Genomic DNA, 18,455 nt, shown 5'->3' with positions numbered 1-18,455 from the left:
CAATAGATTAGAAAGTCAGTGAGCTTAAAGAGAGGCCAATAGAAATTATTCAGACTCATCTATGTGTGATTGATTCTGTGTGTGTGTGTGTGTGTGTGTGTGTGTGTGTGTGTGTGTGTGTGTGTATACATACATACATATATATATATATATATATATATATATATATATATATATACACATACACATACAGAGGGTCCTCTACTTTATTTGCAGCATCTAAAGCAGGGGTTCTCAACCTATGGATTGTGACCCTTTTGGGGGGGTGTTGAATAACACTTTCACAGGGTCACCTAAGACCATTGGAAAACACAAATATTTACCTTATGATTCATAATAGTAATTACATTTATGAAGTAACATCAAAAATAATTTTATGGTTGGGGTTCCCCACAACATGAGGAGCTGTATTAAAGTAATGCAGCATTAGGAAGGTTGAGAACCATTGATCTAAAAGGTTTAGAAGTCACAACTTCTGTTCTAATAAGATGGGGAAAAAACCTAGGAAAGGTGGAAATTGATGTTCTCTTTGGTCTCCCTCTGCCCTGGCCCCTAAACTGAGGTCATGGGACTAAACACCACATTGAAATCTAGAGTGATGGCTAGAAAGATGTACTTGGGGTCCAGTTGCCTGGGGAAGCCTACAGTGTCTCCATCGGGTGGAATCATACAGTGGCCTTCAAAGAGAAAAAGGAACAGAGGCTCTCTGAAATAAAAAGAGGATGTGGCCTTGGAACACAGACAGAAGAAAGTCCCTCAGACAGAAGAAAGAAGGTACATGCTATTAACTGGAGGGGAAAGGAGAAAGGGAAAGAAGAATGTCAAAAAAGTAAGAAACGAAAATAAGGGATCCTTTTTAATCTAGAACGAATCTAAGATTTATGTAAACATAATTGATCACATAAACAATAAGGATGCATTGGAAACCACAGCATATGGAGGAGTGAGTAACAGTAATGTCACAAAAGTGGCAAAGAATTGAGAGAGACGCAGTGCACACAAAGGCCACCTTTAATATCTGTGTTATCGGCGTCTCAAGAAAAAGTGCTACTAAAATGTTCTTTGGAGAAGAAGTAATGACTCAAAACTTCAAACAAACAGACAAGAAAGAATCTACAATCAAGATGAAAAATAAAAATTAATGCTTAGATGCGTCATCGTCAAGCGACGAAGGACAAAGAAAAATCGCTGAAGCAGCCGGTGGAAAAGCGTACATTACTTGTGAGAAACAGTGACTGGAATGACTGGGCGTTTCTCATGAGAAACCACAATGGGCTCATCTATTCTGCTGCTGCTGCTACTGTTGCTTTGTGGATATTAGAACCAACTTCTTCCAGCATCAACTGGAGACCAAACAACCCTCCAGAAACTTCCAGGCCTTTGGTGGGAGATAGGGTCTACTGAGACTTCAGGCTGCATGGACTTAGAATTTCCAGGTTCTTTGCCTCTCTGGTATGAGTCAGCATGGGCTTTATTGGACCACTTTACAGAATCCTCTTTTAGTATATGTTCATTTTGGTGGTTCGGGTTCTCTAATACATCTTAGCGTCTGTCTAGGTCTGCTTACCCACCTTCTCTTACCTGGAGTGCTGTAGAACTGTACCGTCTGTCACCTAGCCTCATCCAGCCCCATAGTCTGCCAGACATGTCTTTCGAGAGTAGCTTTTGGCCTGCCTCTGCTTCTGGGGCAAGGTTCTTCACACCAGGCATTAGACCCCTTGTGACCTGGTTTGTATAGACTTCTCCAGCAATACCCCTCCTGTTCCTACAATCTGCCCTGTTCTTATCGAACAACTTCAACCCTTTTCGTGACGAGGTCCGTGTGGGGAGGGGGCCCATCCATAGTTTGAGAATCAGGGAAATAGGATGGTCTTATGAGATTCAAGCTCTCAATTTGTGCATCTCCAGGTAGATAGAGTCAGAACTGAATTGAATTCTAGGTTGAATACTGTTGGGGAAAAACTTCACGTTTTGATGAAATGTAGTGAAGTGAATTTTTTTTTTTTTTAGTGTTAGTTACATAAAACAACAACAACAGCAGCAGCAGCAGCAACAACAACAACAACATGTGGTCCCTGTTACTTTCTAAGGTTCTGAGGAGGGATGCTGAGCTCCTGTCCTGGGGTTCAGTGCAGTCTGCACAGGCTGCACCATGGCTCTCCTTACAGGTCACTTGTGACTGCTTGTGATCTCATGTATCAGTCTGGGTTGCCTCAGAGCAGGACTTTTATTTCACCTCATATTTCCTGCCCCATAGCATGTAAAAGGAACTCAATATTTATTTAATGAAATTAAAATAAAGTCACCTCAATCTTTTTGAAGTAGACAGAGCATGCACGAGGACATAAATATAACCAGAAGGCTGTTATATGGAGGCTTTATATTTTCCAGAACAACCATAAATACCTCTGTGGCAAGAATAACCTCCAAGTAGGAGACTTTGGGAAAGCTGCTGGCTTCATGGTAGAAGGGACTTGGGAAAGGAAGGCAACAAGGGGGACAATACCTGTGGCCATCTAGTCAGCGTCAGGTTTTGAAATGTTATTCATTTAAATGGGTGTGCACTGGTGCTCGGTGCCATTTTAATTTGCATTTTCAAACAACTAATTATGTCAAGCATCTTTTCAAATACTTATGTGCCACCCAAATTCCTCCTTTGTCTTTTCAAAAATGAGTGAGATTTTCTTTACTCGTCTTCTTACCTTTAAGTTCTGAAAGTTCTTTATGTGTTCAATTCGCATGTAGTTTTCCCCGTCTATTAATTCACTGTAGTAGTTTGATGGTTCCCATAGGCTCAAATATTTGAACACTTAGCCAACTCCAGATGCCGGAATTGTTTGGAAAGGATTTGGTTTTGTTAGGGGGCATGTACCACTGGTAGTGAGATTGAAGTTTTAAAAGACTGGCCCCATTCCCAATTTCCCCTCTCTGCCTTCTGACTGAGGGTCAAGATGTGAACTCTCAACTTTTCCTGACTCCGTACCTTTGCTCCACCGGCATGGACTCCAATCCTCTAGAACAGTAGCCCTGTCGAATGCTTTCATTTATAAGTTACTTTGGTCATGGTGGTTTTTTTTGTTTTGTTTTTTGTTTTTTAACATCAGTAGAAAAGTAACCAAGACAAACACTGAATTGTTTTAATTGAGTTTGGAATGTTGAATGAGCCTAGATAGACAAGTTGTGTTGTGGTGTATTATTCTCTTTATGGACTTCTACAAAAGACTTTCTAGTACTTTGATGATGGTTTTTGTGTCACTGATTATAAGGATTATTGTAGGATTGAGTAATTTTAAAGTAAAACATGATCCAAAATACAATGAGTTGTTTATAGCTGGGTTTTATTATTTCCTATTTATGGTTGAGAAACTGGGCTGTATATTGAACCATTCAGACCTGCTGCCCCTGAGAGAGTTCAGGTAAAGTGATGCCCAGTCTCTAGCCTAGGTGACCACCTCCCCAGTAGTAATAAACAGTAGAAATAACAGATTAGTACCGAGGAAAGGTGTCACTATTGTGAGGCATGGGGATCCAAACCTCACCTCTGCTGTTTGAGCTTCTTCTGTGTTCTTCAGTTCCTCTCCTACAAAATGTAATACTCCTACCATGAACAGATCGAACAGATAGAACAGATCGAGGTGTGCTTCCAATAATAACAAATCTAACAAGAACCGGGTGATAATGTACCGGGCCATGTTCATCACGAATGCATCTTTGTTGACTAACTGACTAAGTGATCACACACTAAAGCTAACTTGTATGTCCTGGGTCTGAAGGTACATTTCAAACCTTCTAAAGATGTCTCACAAGTAGAGACAACTCATAGGCAAGACACAGCAGTGATGGATAAATGATGCATCCTTCTGTTAGGCTGTCGTCCCATCTTATGCATAGACAGTAACCTAGGAGAGCTGACTCAGCTGTTACCTAGGTTCCTCCTATTTCTAGGGATGGCTTTCAGTCAGTACTTGCAGTTTTTCCAGGAATTCTATGAGGGGGATCATGTGGGCAGGGAGATGCGTTTTCATATGGACACTTCTGGCTTCTCTTTCTGAGTCTGTCTGCCTGTCCGTTGTAGAGGATCCACTCTGCATCCAGTGATGGTGACCCACATACATTGGGGGTGCGACCCTCCCTTTGACTTTTGACTCAAAGAAAGTCTTTCCAGGTCCTGTGTTCAATACACTTTCACCTGAGCCTTCTGTAGACACAGGTGTATTTTATGTCACCCAAAATGAATATCTCTAAGCTAGTGGTTTTCAACCGTTTTAATGCTTCCACCCTTTAATACAGTTCCTCATGCTGTGGTGATGCCTAACCATAAAATTATTTCATTGGCACTCCATAACTGTAATTTTGCTACTGTTATGAACCATAATGTAAATATGTGTGTGTTTTCTGATGGTCTTAAGCAACCTCTATAAATTCAGTAGGCAAGCCCAGAGGGGTCGCGACCCACAGGTTGAGAACCCCCGTCCTAAGCCGTTATCTATCTTTTTTGGAGTCATTCCCTCTACCCATACACATCGCCTCGTGTGCTTCCTTCAGTCACTTTGTCTCTGAACATCTGTCTTTTGCTGCCTTCTGGGATTCCCTGGATGCTTTGATTTTCCTTACTTCTTTCCTTGGAAGAGCAGCTTAACTCTCTCACTGCCTCAGCTCCTGTGAACCATAACTCTTTGGCTTTTCCATCTTCTCCTCAAAACTTATTATCCAGGTACAATTTTGTTTATCCAGGCAAAACTGTTGACTCTCTTAAAAAACAAAAACCGTGCCAGCTGCCAAGTCCCGTTCATTCCTTTCCAACTGCAATTGTTACGAAATGTTTTACGATCCTCTTAAGCATGTTTGAAGGGTGGTTTTACTGTTTTGGCTAACCATGTGACCTATAGGCACACATTTAGCCTCTACGAAGTTCTGCACCAACATGAAGATGGCTGTGCTGGAGAGCACAGCCTCTGCCTGCAAGCAGGGGGCTCTGGATTTGACTCCTCAGTACCACAAAAACATACTAAAGTCCCAACATCATTCGCCAGACTGAAGTAGGGAAACATGACAATGGATCCAGTATCCAGAAAACAGAACAGAAAAGGCCGGTTTTAAAAGATGGGCCGCTCTTTCTGGGGTTTTAACCTCTCCTGCTCTTGGCAGAGGCCTCTGTGGTCACCGCTACTTGGCGATTTCGTCTTGGTGACAGGCCGGCTGCTGTTCCTCTCCCTTCCCCGGTGCCTTTTGAGAGCTCCCTGTTTGAAAATGGGTCAATGGCTTGTTTAAAAGGTCAAAGGGAAGAGGCCCAGAAATGCAAGCAGAGATGGGGAATGGCTGTGTCTGTGATCAGAGCTCTGGGGACGGACAAGTTGACATTGGACAGGAGAGGGCAAGTCTGTTTAGTTCAAGGTGCCGAAGGAGGAGTGAATAATAGCAGGGAAAGGTGAGACTTGGGCCTCGGAATGACCCCTCTACAGGGTAAGGAAGGAGGTCTCAATTCTGGAGCGCCAACCTTCCGGGAGTCAAGAGACAGCGGATGTTAGAATGTCAGGGCCTGTCCTCCCTTTCCAAACAACCTTACTTTGATGTTTCTCTTTCTCTCCTTCCTGGCTTTTCAGGGTCGTCAACACAGCGTTCTTTCATTTAGAGCCAGGCCCTGGCTGTTGTCGATTCCTGGTATTAGAAAGTTTCGCAGTTGGCACAGAAAGGGAGTAGCCAGGCCTTTCTTCCAGGGACCCTAACTGCAGAGGCCTGAGGTGTTTCTCAGCCTCCTTTCAGAAAGGTTTGACTCTCCTTCCCTGGAAGCCACCCACCACCTCTACCCAGCCCAGGGAAACCTTTCCAAAGGTTGCTTTTGCCTTGGTGTGCACAGTCTGCTTCCCTCGCTGCTAGAAATGTCTCTTGGGACTCATCTGCTTAATAACCACATAATTGCTTTATACAGTTTGGGTCAATACACCAAATTTTGAGAAAAAAAAAGCACCACTTGGTATCCACTTCCATGGTAACTATAGTATAGTGTGAGGATTTGAGGTCACCAGAGGTACAGCTAAATTGCGATGTTTCCTGGCAGTACCTAAGTATTCTTGTCTCTAGTTTACTATTAGTTTTGAGTTACCACAGTGGTGGGTCTCACTGGGGGCGTTTCTTACATTTATTCCGTTTTACTATCTTCCTACTCATCTTCTTCCTTCACCCCTCCCCCACTCCCTCTTGTTGGCCTACCTCTCCCGCCAGGTAGTCTCTCTTTTCTGCTTCTACAGCCTGAGTTGTTGAATATCAAATCAAATGCTTGCCGTGACTTGGATGTGGACAGTGAGGGCAGGGGAGCATCTTGCAGTGGCCCGTTCTGCCTGTGGAAGTGTGCAACTCCCTCGTGTGTCCCTTGACAGATGGATAGTTCAAATGCTTTCTCCCACCTTGATCGTTGCCTCTTCACTGTTGATGGCTTCTTTTGTAAGCAGACGCTCCTGAGTTTGATCCAGTTTAGTTTGTCTGTGGTTTTCTTTTCCTTTCTTTTCTTTTCTTTTCTTTTTGCCTATGCTATATACACTCACACATACACTGTGCATGTATATACACCCACCAGGCCCACCAACATTTTCTTTTCATTTTAGACATTTTAGGGTTTGGGGTTTTACATATCCACTTCATTATTTTAGTGAACATGGGTTATGTTTGACTTTGCCATCCCCTTAAAAGTGTAAGACAATGGACACCTGTAGTCTGACTGCTCACAAGGTGGTCACAGAAGGATTTCAAACCTAAGGTCATAGTGAGACCCTATCTCAAAATACTAAAAAAAAAAAAAAAGAGAGACATAGCTCAGTGGTTATAAGCACGTACTACTTTTGCAAGAGGCCTCACAACATTTTGAGATCCATTATAATCTGGCCTCAGAGGGCACCTGAATGCATATGATACACACACACACACACACACACACACACACACACACACACATACACAATTTAAAAATTATCTTTTCAAAAAGGAAGAGTCATTTGATATTTGGACTGAGAAACCTTAAGAACACAGAGCTATCAAAGGGCCCGATATGAAGAACACAGTAAAGCTCATTTTCAACCTTCAAAACAATTCACAATTCACAATGCTGGTATGGTAGTAACCAGCCAAGCTCAGATTCACAAAAGAGCTGCTTCTGCAAAGGTCGATAGTGGCTCTGCCCATCACAGAGGAAAATCGCATCTGCTGTTTCTTCCTCTGTGGCAGTTGGTCCAGGTTATTTGGAGATCTTTCATCTGGAGACAGTGTTACCAAGTGGTTCCTATCGGAAAAGTCAGAATGGAGCAGCTCAAGGCAGTCATCTTCCTTTAGTGGTTTTAAGTCTTATCTGGGCTAGAATGATTGAGAGTATCACAAAAGCGATACACTTGAACCCATAAAAACGTGAACATGCGTGAACACGCAATACTCACACTATTTAAGCCACAGATGGATGTCCTCAAACTTGGGGACCCAGGGGACAGGGATGAAGAACCAAAAGGAGTCACTGAGCCCAGTAGAAATGGATTGTTGTCCAGCGTCCCACTCCCCAGATTTTATTTCTTGTTCTTGTTTGCTGTTGAGTTTTGATATTTGCTTGGTAGGTGATCACAAATGTATTCCTTTGCTGGGTATACCTTCCTTTCTGAGTGGAGGGGATAAAGAGCCTGTTTGCCATCCTCTCTGCCTCCTTTAATTGATGTGGCACCATGGACTCCATCAAGGAGCCAATAGACTAGATCTGCTCACTACGGTGGGGGTCTGCACGGTGCTAAACATTGCCAACCCGTCTGCAGATGCTATAGTTAAGGAAAGGCACAAAACGTCCTGGGGGCTTTGAGGGGCAAAGGTCACGCTCAGCCCTACTCTGCTCCCTTAATGAGTCGCTAGAATCTAGGAAAACTCTGAAGTGGTTTGACCCTTGATTCGGAAGCTGTTGTCACACCCAAGCCCTATTACCATAGCACCCTTTCATTCACGTTTATGTTAGAAGATTATCCACTTTGATCGAGCACCCCCCCATCCTCCCTTGTTCAGTAATGAGTGACAATATAAATAGCATGTTAGCGGACTCCTAATGGCCACGCCAGACAAGCCAGGAAACAAACAATTTAGGGACGAACATTGCGGACTTCTCAAAGAATTCCGACAACCCAAAGAAGAAAGCCGAAGAATCCAACACTTCATTCCTTTAGAATTCAGAATAATAGCATGTCCTCATGATAATGAGCTATAAAAAAAATCTATTGTTTCCGATGTTTTACTGCTGTACCCCATTCTCTGGTCCCCTCTGAGATGTACCCTATGGCTTGGTTTCTGTGGTGGAAATTTATTCTATTTGGAGGGGAAGGGTCATTTCATTCCAGGCCCTCCTGAAGATGTTTCTCAAACAGCTAAACAGCTTATTTTTCATGTCTTGGTAAAATGTTTCTAAGCAAATAATAGCCATTTGGTCTCTGGTTGATATTTGGTGGAAGATAAAAGGAGAGGGAGGAAATATAAGGTCTTGTGAGGTGTGTGCATCTAACGACACCGGGGGTATTTTAACTCCAGCATGGGCACTCTTTGAATTTCCACCTTTGTAGACTCCTTTAAAATGTAAGAAAAACTGAACACAATTAGCCAAGGAGACAAGGTAAAGGAGCTGCTGTGAGAGCGACATCTGCAAAACTGTAGGACTTTAAGGATCTGCTTTCACTGAAAAGCTTCTCCCCGTTCAAACCACCATCCTAGCATTGTGATCTACGTCACCTCTGGGCATCAGACACACACCTGTGATCTGCTAGCGATTCAGCCAAGGAAGCGGCTCCCTCTCCCAGGATTCTTTGCTGCTCTTGGTTCTGGTGCAGTAGGCAAGGCGCACAGTTCTGGCCGTGCTGAGAAAGTGCGACCGTTAAGGTTACCGTTCCCTTCCACGAAGCTAATGATGGGAAGAGCTGGGGGTCTGAATTCTCGGGATGGTACAGTTAACCACGCAACGGTAGGCAGAGGGACTGGGGGAGACAATAGCTATGAGTAAGCTCTTCAGCAATTCCGTTTAAAACCCGAGAGCAAATGGTGCATAGGAAGAGCAAGAAATGGTAGCTGTCGTGTTTAAACTAAATGTTTAAGCCCCAGCATGGCCGTTGGAATAATAATGTCCTGGAAAGCAATATTTAAATGTATCCATCATCATTTAGGTTTTAGACACACAGTTAAATATTATTGATCATTTGCAATTGTGTGCATCCGTGTGTACATGTATTAAGCTGAGAAGTAACAGGGGCAGAGAAAGTATAGGAGCTGAAGTGCAGAAAAAAAAATAGTACTTGAGTTCCTAATTACCAGTTTTTAATTAAGAAAGCCACAAGCAAATTATAAACATCCAGTTTATAGCATTGCAATCTTAGAGGCTCACACTCATGAATATGGTAATTTTTTATTTTATGCCCTCTTGAGATGTCTTGTTAAAAACATTTTATTGGGGATCCTAAAATTCAGTAAATTTGAAGCCCTTGGCACCTTGTAGATAGTTAAAGTTCTTCAAAAAAAATGTCAGCAATAAATATTTGGCAAATATAAAGAATATGGACATTTTCCCAAGTGGGTGTTTTTTTTTTTTTTTTTTTTTTTTTTTTTTGGTTCTTATAGCCAAGTGATGACAGTGCAGTTCAGAGCATGAACGCATATTGATATTTTCTTCCAGAAACTGCAGGGGTTGCCGGGAGAAGAGTGCTCCCACAGAGTTCTTTTTGTGCGGGCACCTGGAAGCCGTGGCGTGCTTGCTCTGGCTTGCAGGGCTGTTTTGGACAATCAGGTGTACGTTTGAGCGAGTGGTCTTTATTTAGAGCAATTAAAATCCTCCCGCTCTCCTCTCTTGACATGCAATTACTAGGGCTCTGCTGTTCCCACTAATTGCTCTTGCTGGGGACATTGGTGAGGAGCCAATGATTTTGATGGGTAGTGGATTATCATTTTTACTTTGCTACCTGAGGAAAAAAAAATCATTTGCAAAAAATCCCATGTGTAATTAGCAAGACTCATGATTAATTGTCCTGCAAAATTAGCTTCACTGTTGCTTTTATTTTACTGCTTCAAATATTAATTAATGTTAACTCCTTTCCTTCAGCTCCAGCTTTTGAATATTCAACACAGCTTTGAAAAATTATCGAGGTTTCTACTTGCATTAGCATGCCGGAGCTTTGATTTCAGGAATAAGTATTCTGATTTAAAAGATCACACTTGGGTCATAAATAATTTTTATAGGAGGACAAACAAAGCATCAGGGCATCCTGGGAAGGCATTCATGCACTAACTGAAAGTAAATTGTTTCAATAATGATTCATTTCTGCATGCTTTTGGGGGGAACATCAGCAAATATGCAAAACACTATACTGTGTGGTGGGGAAAAGCCATTTCCCAGTGGCTGGCTGTCTACACAGGTCACTTTCTCCCTGTACATATGTGGTAGATGAGGTTCAGAACCTTGGTAGGAAATCACAGACTTCCTGACCATACAGGGATCGCAGCCATCCTCTGTAAAGATTACCAGTTCTCACAGAGCCCTAGAGTCTCTGAATTACCGATTCTTTAAGTCTTGTTCCCAGCCTGGTGGTTCTCTCCATCCAGCACAGGCATAGCAAGACGTATTCTTTGAAAGTTTCTCAGGAGACCATGGTGAATGACTAGGTTTGAAACTCATTGTGGTCTGTCTGAAGCACCTGGATGTCTGAATTCCCTCTGTCACATCTGGACCGAGTGATGCTTCAACACCTCTTGGGTCAGAGAACTCGTTCTTATCCACGAAAATAGCTTTCACCTGCATTCCTTGCCCATGTTTTCCCCTTCTGGTTTGATAACTGCAGGTGGTTAATTTAGCGGCTCAAGACTGCAGATGCCCGCTGCTCATTGTTGTAAAAGCAATTCTCCCGCACATGCTTGGGGTTGAACTGATGACATCTTTCATACTGGTCTGGTAAGGGTTACACATTACATCTAGTCAACTGGGAAAGAATCTCCATGACTGCCCTTTCAAAGCCTCACTGCTGTCTGTTTCCTGGTGCTGGGGTGGGTTGGGGGCGGGAATCCCAGGGATCCTGGCGGTTGACTGTTGATGGTAGGGATGTGAACCCAGCTGTGCCCTTCAGCTTCTTCCTCCGTGTTCTGTGTGTACAGTCATTCAGCCTTGGACCAATGGCTCCTGCGGTTCTTGTGGGAACCGCTCTGCTTTTATTACTGGCTCTTGTCTTTCCCTGAGATCTCTTTTGGTAGAAAGAGTTTTCTCCTGAAAGTCTAGAATCGAGGAACCTTGAATGCTCTAGTCTGCTTTGCTTCTTCCTTCTCTGGCTTTGGGACCTCTGCAAGTGTCTGTGTTACACACTTTCTCCTCCAACAGACGTTGAGCGGATTTCCCTAGGATACAGGTTTCAAGTCAGAATCTTCCAACAGGCATCAGAGAAGGGGGACCTTGACAATGGGAACAGGCCATTCAAGGGATCACCCGCAGAGTGCTGTCCAGAAAAGCTCCCATCGGCTGTGTGATCCTATGGAAGTCTCTTGTGTCTTAATGTTTAATTTTCTCATTTATAAGTGAGGATAATGGAGAAACCCCTTAAAGCATACCAGGGAAGCTTTTATGACATAGGACCACTGACATTTTCTCTGGCAATTGGGTCAGGAAATAGAGAAGGATAAAGGAAGTTCAAAAGCACTTTTTCTAAAAAGGGATGTGGAGACTTCCAGGTTGTTTTAAAAAAAGAGATTTAAATGTGATTTTTGGATTGAGCAAATCAGTTGAGCAAGTAAGTACACTAAATGCTATCTTGACATCTACATAATGGATAAATGCATCTGGAACCCCCAATCACTACTTCTCAAGAGCTTTTAAGAATAGCATGTATAAAGAATTGGTAAATGGACATAAGACAGACATAATCCGTTCACTGCCTGCATTCTGAGGTGCTAAACAATCACATTTTGATTCATTTTTTCCCCATCTTTATTAACTTGGGTATTTCTTATTTACATTTTGATTGTTATTCCCTTTCCCGGTTTCTGGGCCAACATCCCCCTAACTCCTCCCCCTCCCCTTCGATATGGGTGTTCCCCTTCCCATCCTCCCCCATTACTTCCCTCCCCCCAACAATCTCATTCACTAGGGGTTCAGTCTTGGCAGGACCAAGGGCTTACCCTTCCACTGGTGCTCTAACTAGGCTATTCATTACTACCTATGAGGTCAGAGTCCAGGGTCAGTCCATGTATAGTCTTTAGGTAGTGGCTTAGTCCCTGGAAGCTCTGGTTGCTTGGCATTGTTGTTCATATGGGGTCTCAAGCTCCTTTGGAAATTTTCAAAGGATGTAAGTAGAAACCATTTCTGGGCCCAGAAGACTCCATATCCCTTTTCAGAGAAATTGTTCTCACAGCTCCTTTATTCTGAGGTTGGCCCTGTGAACTGATGGTGGCCTGTGTGACTGTTCCGAGAAGCAGTGCTGTTTGTCAGTTCAGGTTGAGGTCTTATTTTCTGTACACTCACCCCACTTAACACTACTTAATTGTCTCTTGTCTGAGAATCTGAGTAAGACCCTGCCAGTACCACTCACGGCTATATTCCCAGCCTCTGGAACATAGAAGTTAGGAAAGGCTTTCTGAGTGCCTGAGGGAGAATAGAAGTGACGTGTTTTAAGACCTGGCTGAACAATGTCCAGATGACAATGTCCCAGAGCCACAGATGTCTGGGAAACCACTTATCTCTATGACGGAAGACTCCATGAGAGCATTTTTCTCTGCATAAAATTTCTCCTTGGGAAATGTCCACTTACACCAGGGCCTGGCCAGTGGTTTTCTATCAGTCTCATTAGCCAAAGCTTCAAAGGCATGGCCAGTAAGTACCCAGGATCCTTCTAGAGTAACTCAGAATTTCCAAGAAGTGACTTTTGTACATAATTCTTCAAAGAAATACATTTGGGCTGGTCTGGCGCCTGTTGCAGCTAGATCTGAAGGAGCAGCACACCCGTGGCGAACATGCATGTGGCCCGACAGATGCTTTCACCACTCTCGAGCCTGGTTTCCCAGTAATTGCGATAAGACATAAAACAGAGGCCCTGGCTATCTGAGGTCATTAAAACAGCTCACGCCCTGCTCTCAGGTGTTCTGGTTGGGCTGCCACCTCCTGCCTCCTGCCTGGTACCACATCTCTCCTCCCACCCAACGTTGAGCCACACAGGTTCCTTGTATCCTGTCAGGGCCTGTGAACCATGGAAGGTTAGCCAGGAAGTTCAGAAAAGCCGGTGACCTCAGTGTGTCTAAGAGGCTTCCAAATTGGTCTTTACATGGCCTTATTTTATGACATTCCCGAGAAAGCAGAGGCTTAGCTATGGTGACACAGCCTGAGAGTTCTTCCTCTGTCCCAGGGACACTTCCTGCTTCCACCTGTAGTGCCCAAAAGAGAGGTTCAAGGGGACATTGAATCACTGAAGTCATTTTAGTCTGAAATTAGAGGGAGCAAATATTTTCTGAACTTCCTGGCTCACTACCTTTGCTAGACGAATCAAATACACCATGTTTGCATTTTAATTACAGCTACCTTCTGAATGCTTTTATTCCATTTTTGAACTCTAAGAACTAACTCTGAAATGAATTGCTTTTGAAGAACAGACAAGACAAAACAAAACAAACAAACAAACAAACAAACAGAAAACAAACCCCAAACCAAGAAATGAATTCAAACTTATTTGGGCTCTTCTGGAGCCAGCTTGGACCATAAGAAAAAAAAACAAAAAACAAAAACAGAAACAACTCCCTCCTCCACACACACATAAACACACACACACACACACACACACACACACACACACACACACACACACACACACACACAACACTTACTTCAACAGAGACTTATGGACTTTTCCATAAGCTAGGAGGGAGTCGAAGTTACCCCTTACCCATATTATCTGACCAATAACATATTTTCAGACAAGCCAGTTAGTATTAAGATGCTTCTGACAGCGTATTTACTGCTAGGTTAGAGTCCTATAGATCATTTATTAATATGAAAATACAGCAGAGAGGTGGCTCTAAGGGAATGCCAATGGGAAGGGAAGGTCTGGAGAGAAATCACGTACATAGTGTTCTCGGATTATGTTAACCCTCACGTGAGCTCACAGCAGCACTGTATTCCAGCTAGGGACCCGGTGAAGTCGTAGGTGGCTTCGTCAGGCACAAAAAATATGTTCTTCCTGCCTGTAGATGCCAAAGTAAATAGAAATCAATGGGAGACAGCAAAAGTGCTGAAGTCATTTCAATAAGGGAAGTGCCTGTTAATTTAAATTTTGCACTTGACATTGGTAAGGACTAGGCGTGGGGAGTAATGTCCTAGGCTGACTTCTGAAGTCACTTTGCTCGTCACTTATCCTGGATCTCTTTACTGCTGCAAAAATGGTGTTATAAATAAGAAGCACATCCAATTGTGATACAGCCCTAAAGTGAGATGGAAAATGGAAGTCGTGTATGCCTGAGCATTAAGACTCCAGGACATTTGCATATAAAGGACCTTATCATATTGCGCTTGGATTGAGTGACCTCCGTGCACGCGCGCGTGTGCTCACGCATGTATCTGCATTTCAGAAAGTTCAAACGGTGCCTCCTGCTGTTTTCAAAACCAGGCAAATCTGTTCGAGGCCTGTTGGTAATTTGGAAGAGGAAGATATACACAGAGCTTAAGGTGGCCACAGGAAATTAGAAAAGTCTTGACTGCCCTGAGCAAAATGAATGGGACATTGTATCACTAAATAATTGGAGGGGTGGGCCTGTGTGGTTGATGCTAAGCAGGTGTCCATAAATCAGCATAGATGTTTGTAATTAATTGCTATCGGTGCTAATAGGAAAGGGTTTTCAATAAGCTGGCGTGTGTCTCCTTCAGCTAAACCTCTTAGAGGGCATAGCTTGTCATTTCAATCCCAAGTAGCTAGAGAAGCTATCATTAGGCACTTCGCTCAGTGTCATAACCTCAGATGATCGACTCCCCTTAGCCATCAGTGAAACACCCACCCTTGGCCACTCGTGACTCATTGCTGGTCAGAGCTGTGGTATCCCACACACTGTTGGAACACCCACTTCAAAGCAGACTCTTCATTTTAGAGGAATCACAAAGTTTGTCTGTTCCTAAGGCGAAAGTTTTAGATGGCCTTGTTAGGTCAGGGTAGCCTGCCTGTTCTATGGGAGAACAGAGCCTGTGTCAAGGAAGTCGGCTTCACCCAATAGGCCCAGAACACCCTGTCTTCTTCCCTTCAAAGAAAGCTATTGAAGAATAATCATATGCTCTTGGTTTGTTTGTTAGATTTGTGGGAAAGGCTGAGTTGTATGGTTCGGTTCCACCACACCTTGCAAGTGTGAAGATGAGGACTGTTATTATTTAATCCAAATGATGTTTTATAAAGGAGGCTAGGACTTTGTCAGATGCTGAGGAAATGATACAATGGAAAAGTACTGGCCCAGCATTGAAGTCTGCTCTGCATTCTTTCTGGACAGCAACCAGGATCAAAGAGAGAGCAGGAGGGGGGTGGGGGACAGACTAGAGACTTCTGGAGACAGACTAGAGATACACTCAAAGGATGTGCAGAGATAAATGGTATGAGAGGACATGAGGGAGAATAGTAGGCTGACTGCTCCATTTGGTCCAGGAAAAACAAGATGCTGCTTATCTAAACCCATCAAACTAGGAAAAATACTTTTGAGAACTTATTTTTCTTAAGGTCAAGGTAACTGTAAGAATGCATGTCATAGCCAGTCTGAATCTAGGCCAGTAGGATAGGCCTGACAGAGTGAAGGGATGTAGCCATACAGGCTGTACTAGGTCCTGTCTTATGATGTCTCCTACCTCTGTAGGCCACATTCATCAGTAAGAATGATTCATCAGCACATTAGGTGAGCATCAGGTTAGCGGCTAAAGTCATAGCAGGGTTTGTCAAGGCCAGGTCAACATGACCGGGAGGCAGAAGAGGGAAAGATTTTGAGCACCGGGCAGAGTCCACTCCTTTTACATGTTTTAAAGATGATCTCAGTGATGGAAAAGAGATAGGAAAGAAAACTCATTAAACTTGCCAAAGATGAGCTGTGGCTGGGCTGGCTCAGATGTATGACGGGAAGACACAGAGAGACCGTGACATGTTTTCTCTTTCTAAAGTGAGCTAACAGCCTTATGATGAAGTGAAGAGATGATATGTTCTGGTGAAAAATAATTGAGCATCTCTAGTATGAGAAGCAGCCTCAGCTGGCTGGCAGCTTAGCTGACAGAGCTGCTCACTTCTGCTGAGCATGCCTGCAGGTTCCATGGGAGGGGACCTTTTCTCTCTCCTCTACCTGAACTCTCTCAGTGGGCTAGAATGCTAAGAACACCCTGTTCCCGAGCCTGTTGACTCATATCAGGAACTGACCACCCATCAGGCCAGGGCAAGGATCTCTAAATTTCCTCTACTTTGTATTAAAGATTTTTCCAGTAGTGAAAGCTACCTTTCTGGAAATAGTTGGAAGAGTGAAGCACCACACCATCAGTTTCCAGCAGTGTATTTGTCTGTTATCGTTTGGCCTTAGAAGCTTAAGTAGGAAGAACACTTGGAGCCAGACTTCAGTGTGATCCCTCACCTCAGGGATGGGCCTCATAATTTCCCAGCATAATTTTGCAGGAAGACTTCACCGTCTCTGTCAGACCCTAATATAATATAGATTTACTTCTGTTCTCATCTTAGAATCTCCTTCCTATAGGCAAGGGCAGAGAGAGGCAAATCAGAGAATCCTGACATTGCATCAATGGGTTAAATCATATGTCAAAGGCACAGCAATAAAGCATTGTAAGCTTATCATCACATAACTATCTCCTGGGGGGAAATATTTGGGGCAACTTTTTTAATTTGCCTGATATTGCTTGAGCACGTCTCATGTCTCTTGCTTCAAAGCAATGGTACCCGCTCTTTAAGGAACTACTCGAGTCTTATTACCTTGCTGTCTTATCGCTAGATTCCTTTTCCTCTTGGTCTCCATTTCCCAACACCCACCCACCTCTTTCTATCTAGTTTCATACTGCTCCATCTATTGTATGTCATATCTATCTATCTATCTATCTATCTATCTATCTATCTATCTATACAGTATACCATACTGCTCCATCTATTGTATGTCATATATATACATATGTATGTATATGTGTATATACATATATATACACACACACACACACACAGTATACCATACTGCTCTGTATGTCATATATATACACAGTATACCATACCGATCCATCTATTGTATATCATATATATACACAGTATATCATACTGCTCCATCTATTGTATGTCATATATATACACAGTATACCATACTGCTTCATGAAATGGCCACAGTAAAGGCAGAACTTGTTTCATGTCTTGGTGTGGTGTGGGTGGAAGTGTGCAAAACAAATGTGAGATGGCTCATGCTCTCAAAGAGGAAGCAAGATGTCAATCTTCTGCAGATGGACAACAACTCATTATCTATATGATTACACTGTAGGTGAGGAATCAAGATGTTTAACATGGAAAGATTGTGGGGGAGGGGCTAGAGCTATGGCTCAGGGGTTAAGAACACCGATGCTCTTCTGGAGGAGCAGGATTTGATTCCCGGCACCCATGTGGTAGCTCACAACCGTCTGTACCTCTAGTTCTAACCTCTGTGGGCACCAGGCATACATATGGCACACAGACATTTATGCAGATGAAATATCCAGGCAGGCAAAATAATAATTTTGAGTATTTGTTAAAACAGATCGATAAAACATGAACTCCTGGCTCCAAGTTGCAAATTAAAACAAAACAAAAGAGTTGCTCTTTTAAATAAGAAATTCTTTTGAGAAACAAGGGTGATATATGACTTTTAGTAGAGAATAAAGGAAAATACATTTTTAAATGAAAGAACGCTTGACTGTACAGGGTAGCTGGGGTGGAGGGGCTGACCCTGAGTCAAGGGAAGAGGGTGAATGTAGGAGCTAACAGGAATCTGAAGTTAACTACTTCTGCTCACCTCCGCCACCAGGGAAGCGCTCTTCCCAGAATGATTTTGAAGTATTATTTAGACTCTTATTCTTTTTTTTTTTCTTTTTTTTTCGGAGCTAGGGACCGAACCCAGGGCCTTGCGCTTGCTAGGCAAGTGCTCTACCGCTGAGCTAAATCCCCAACCCCTAGACTCTTATTCTTAAACATTAGTCTCGTCCGAAGCTCACTATTTCCTAGAAGAATCACGCCACACATGGCAGTTTTAATAATCAGAAGCCTTTTTTATATCGATCTCATATATTTTTTTCTCCTAACACTGCTTTTAATTGATCTCCCTTCTGATCTCTGTGACTAGCAGTGAGGTGTCAGCTTATGAATTCTAGAGCCTCAGCTGCCAGGCTCAAGATCTGAGTTGCAATCTCGGAGTAGCACATCCAGGAAGAGCGAGCGGGTGTCCTCTTTTAA

General features: G+C 43.1%; 1 long non-coding RNA gene across 1 annotated transcript; it reads right to left on the bottom strand.

Annotated features, from left to right (window-relative positions):
* Positions 1 to 7,043: 7,043 nt before the first annotated feature.
* Positions 7,044 to 16,876, bottom strand: LOC108350401 (uncharacterized). The gene is made up of 2 exons (XR_010065232.1): positions 8,764 to 16,876; positions 7,044 to 7,273 (listed from the first exon to the last, which is right to left on the bottom strand). It is a non-coding gene; the product is annotated as an uncharacterized LOC108350401 (long non-coding RNA).
* Positions 16,877 to 18,455: the final 1,579 nt, after the last annotated feature.

The sequence above is a fragment of the Rattus norvegicus genome, chromosome 3 (assembly GCF_036323735.1).
Source record: "Rattus norvegicus strain BN/NHsdMcwi chromosome 3, GRCr8, whole genome shotgun sequence".
Classification (NCBI taxonomy): Eukaryota; Metazoa; Chordata; class Mammalia; order Rodentia; family Muridae; genus Rattus; species Rattus norvegicus.
The sequence above is the reverse complement of the archived record's forward strand: the minus strand, read 5'-3'. Positions and strand labels throughout refer to the sequence as shown.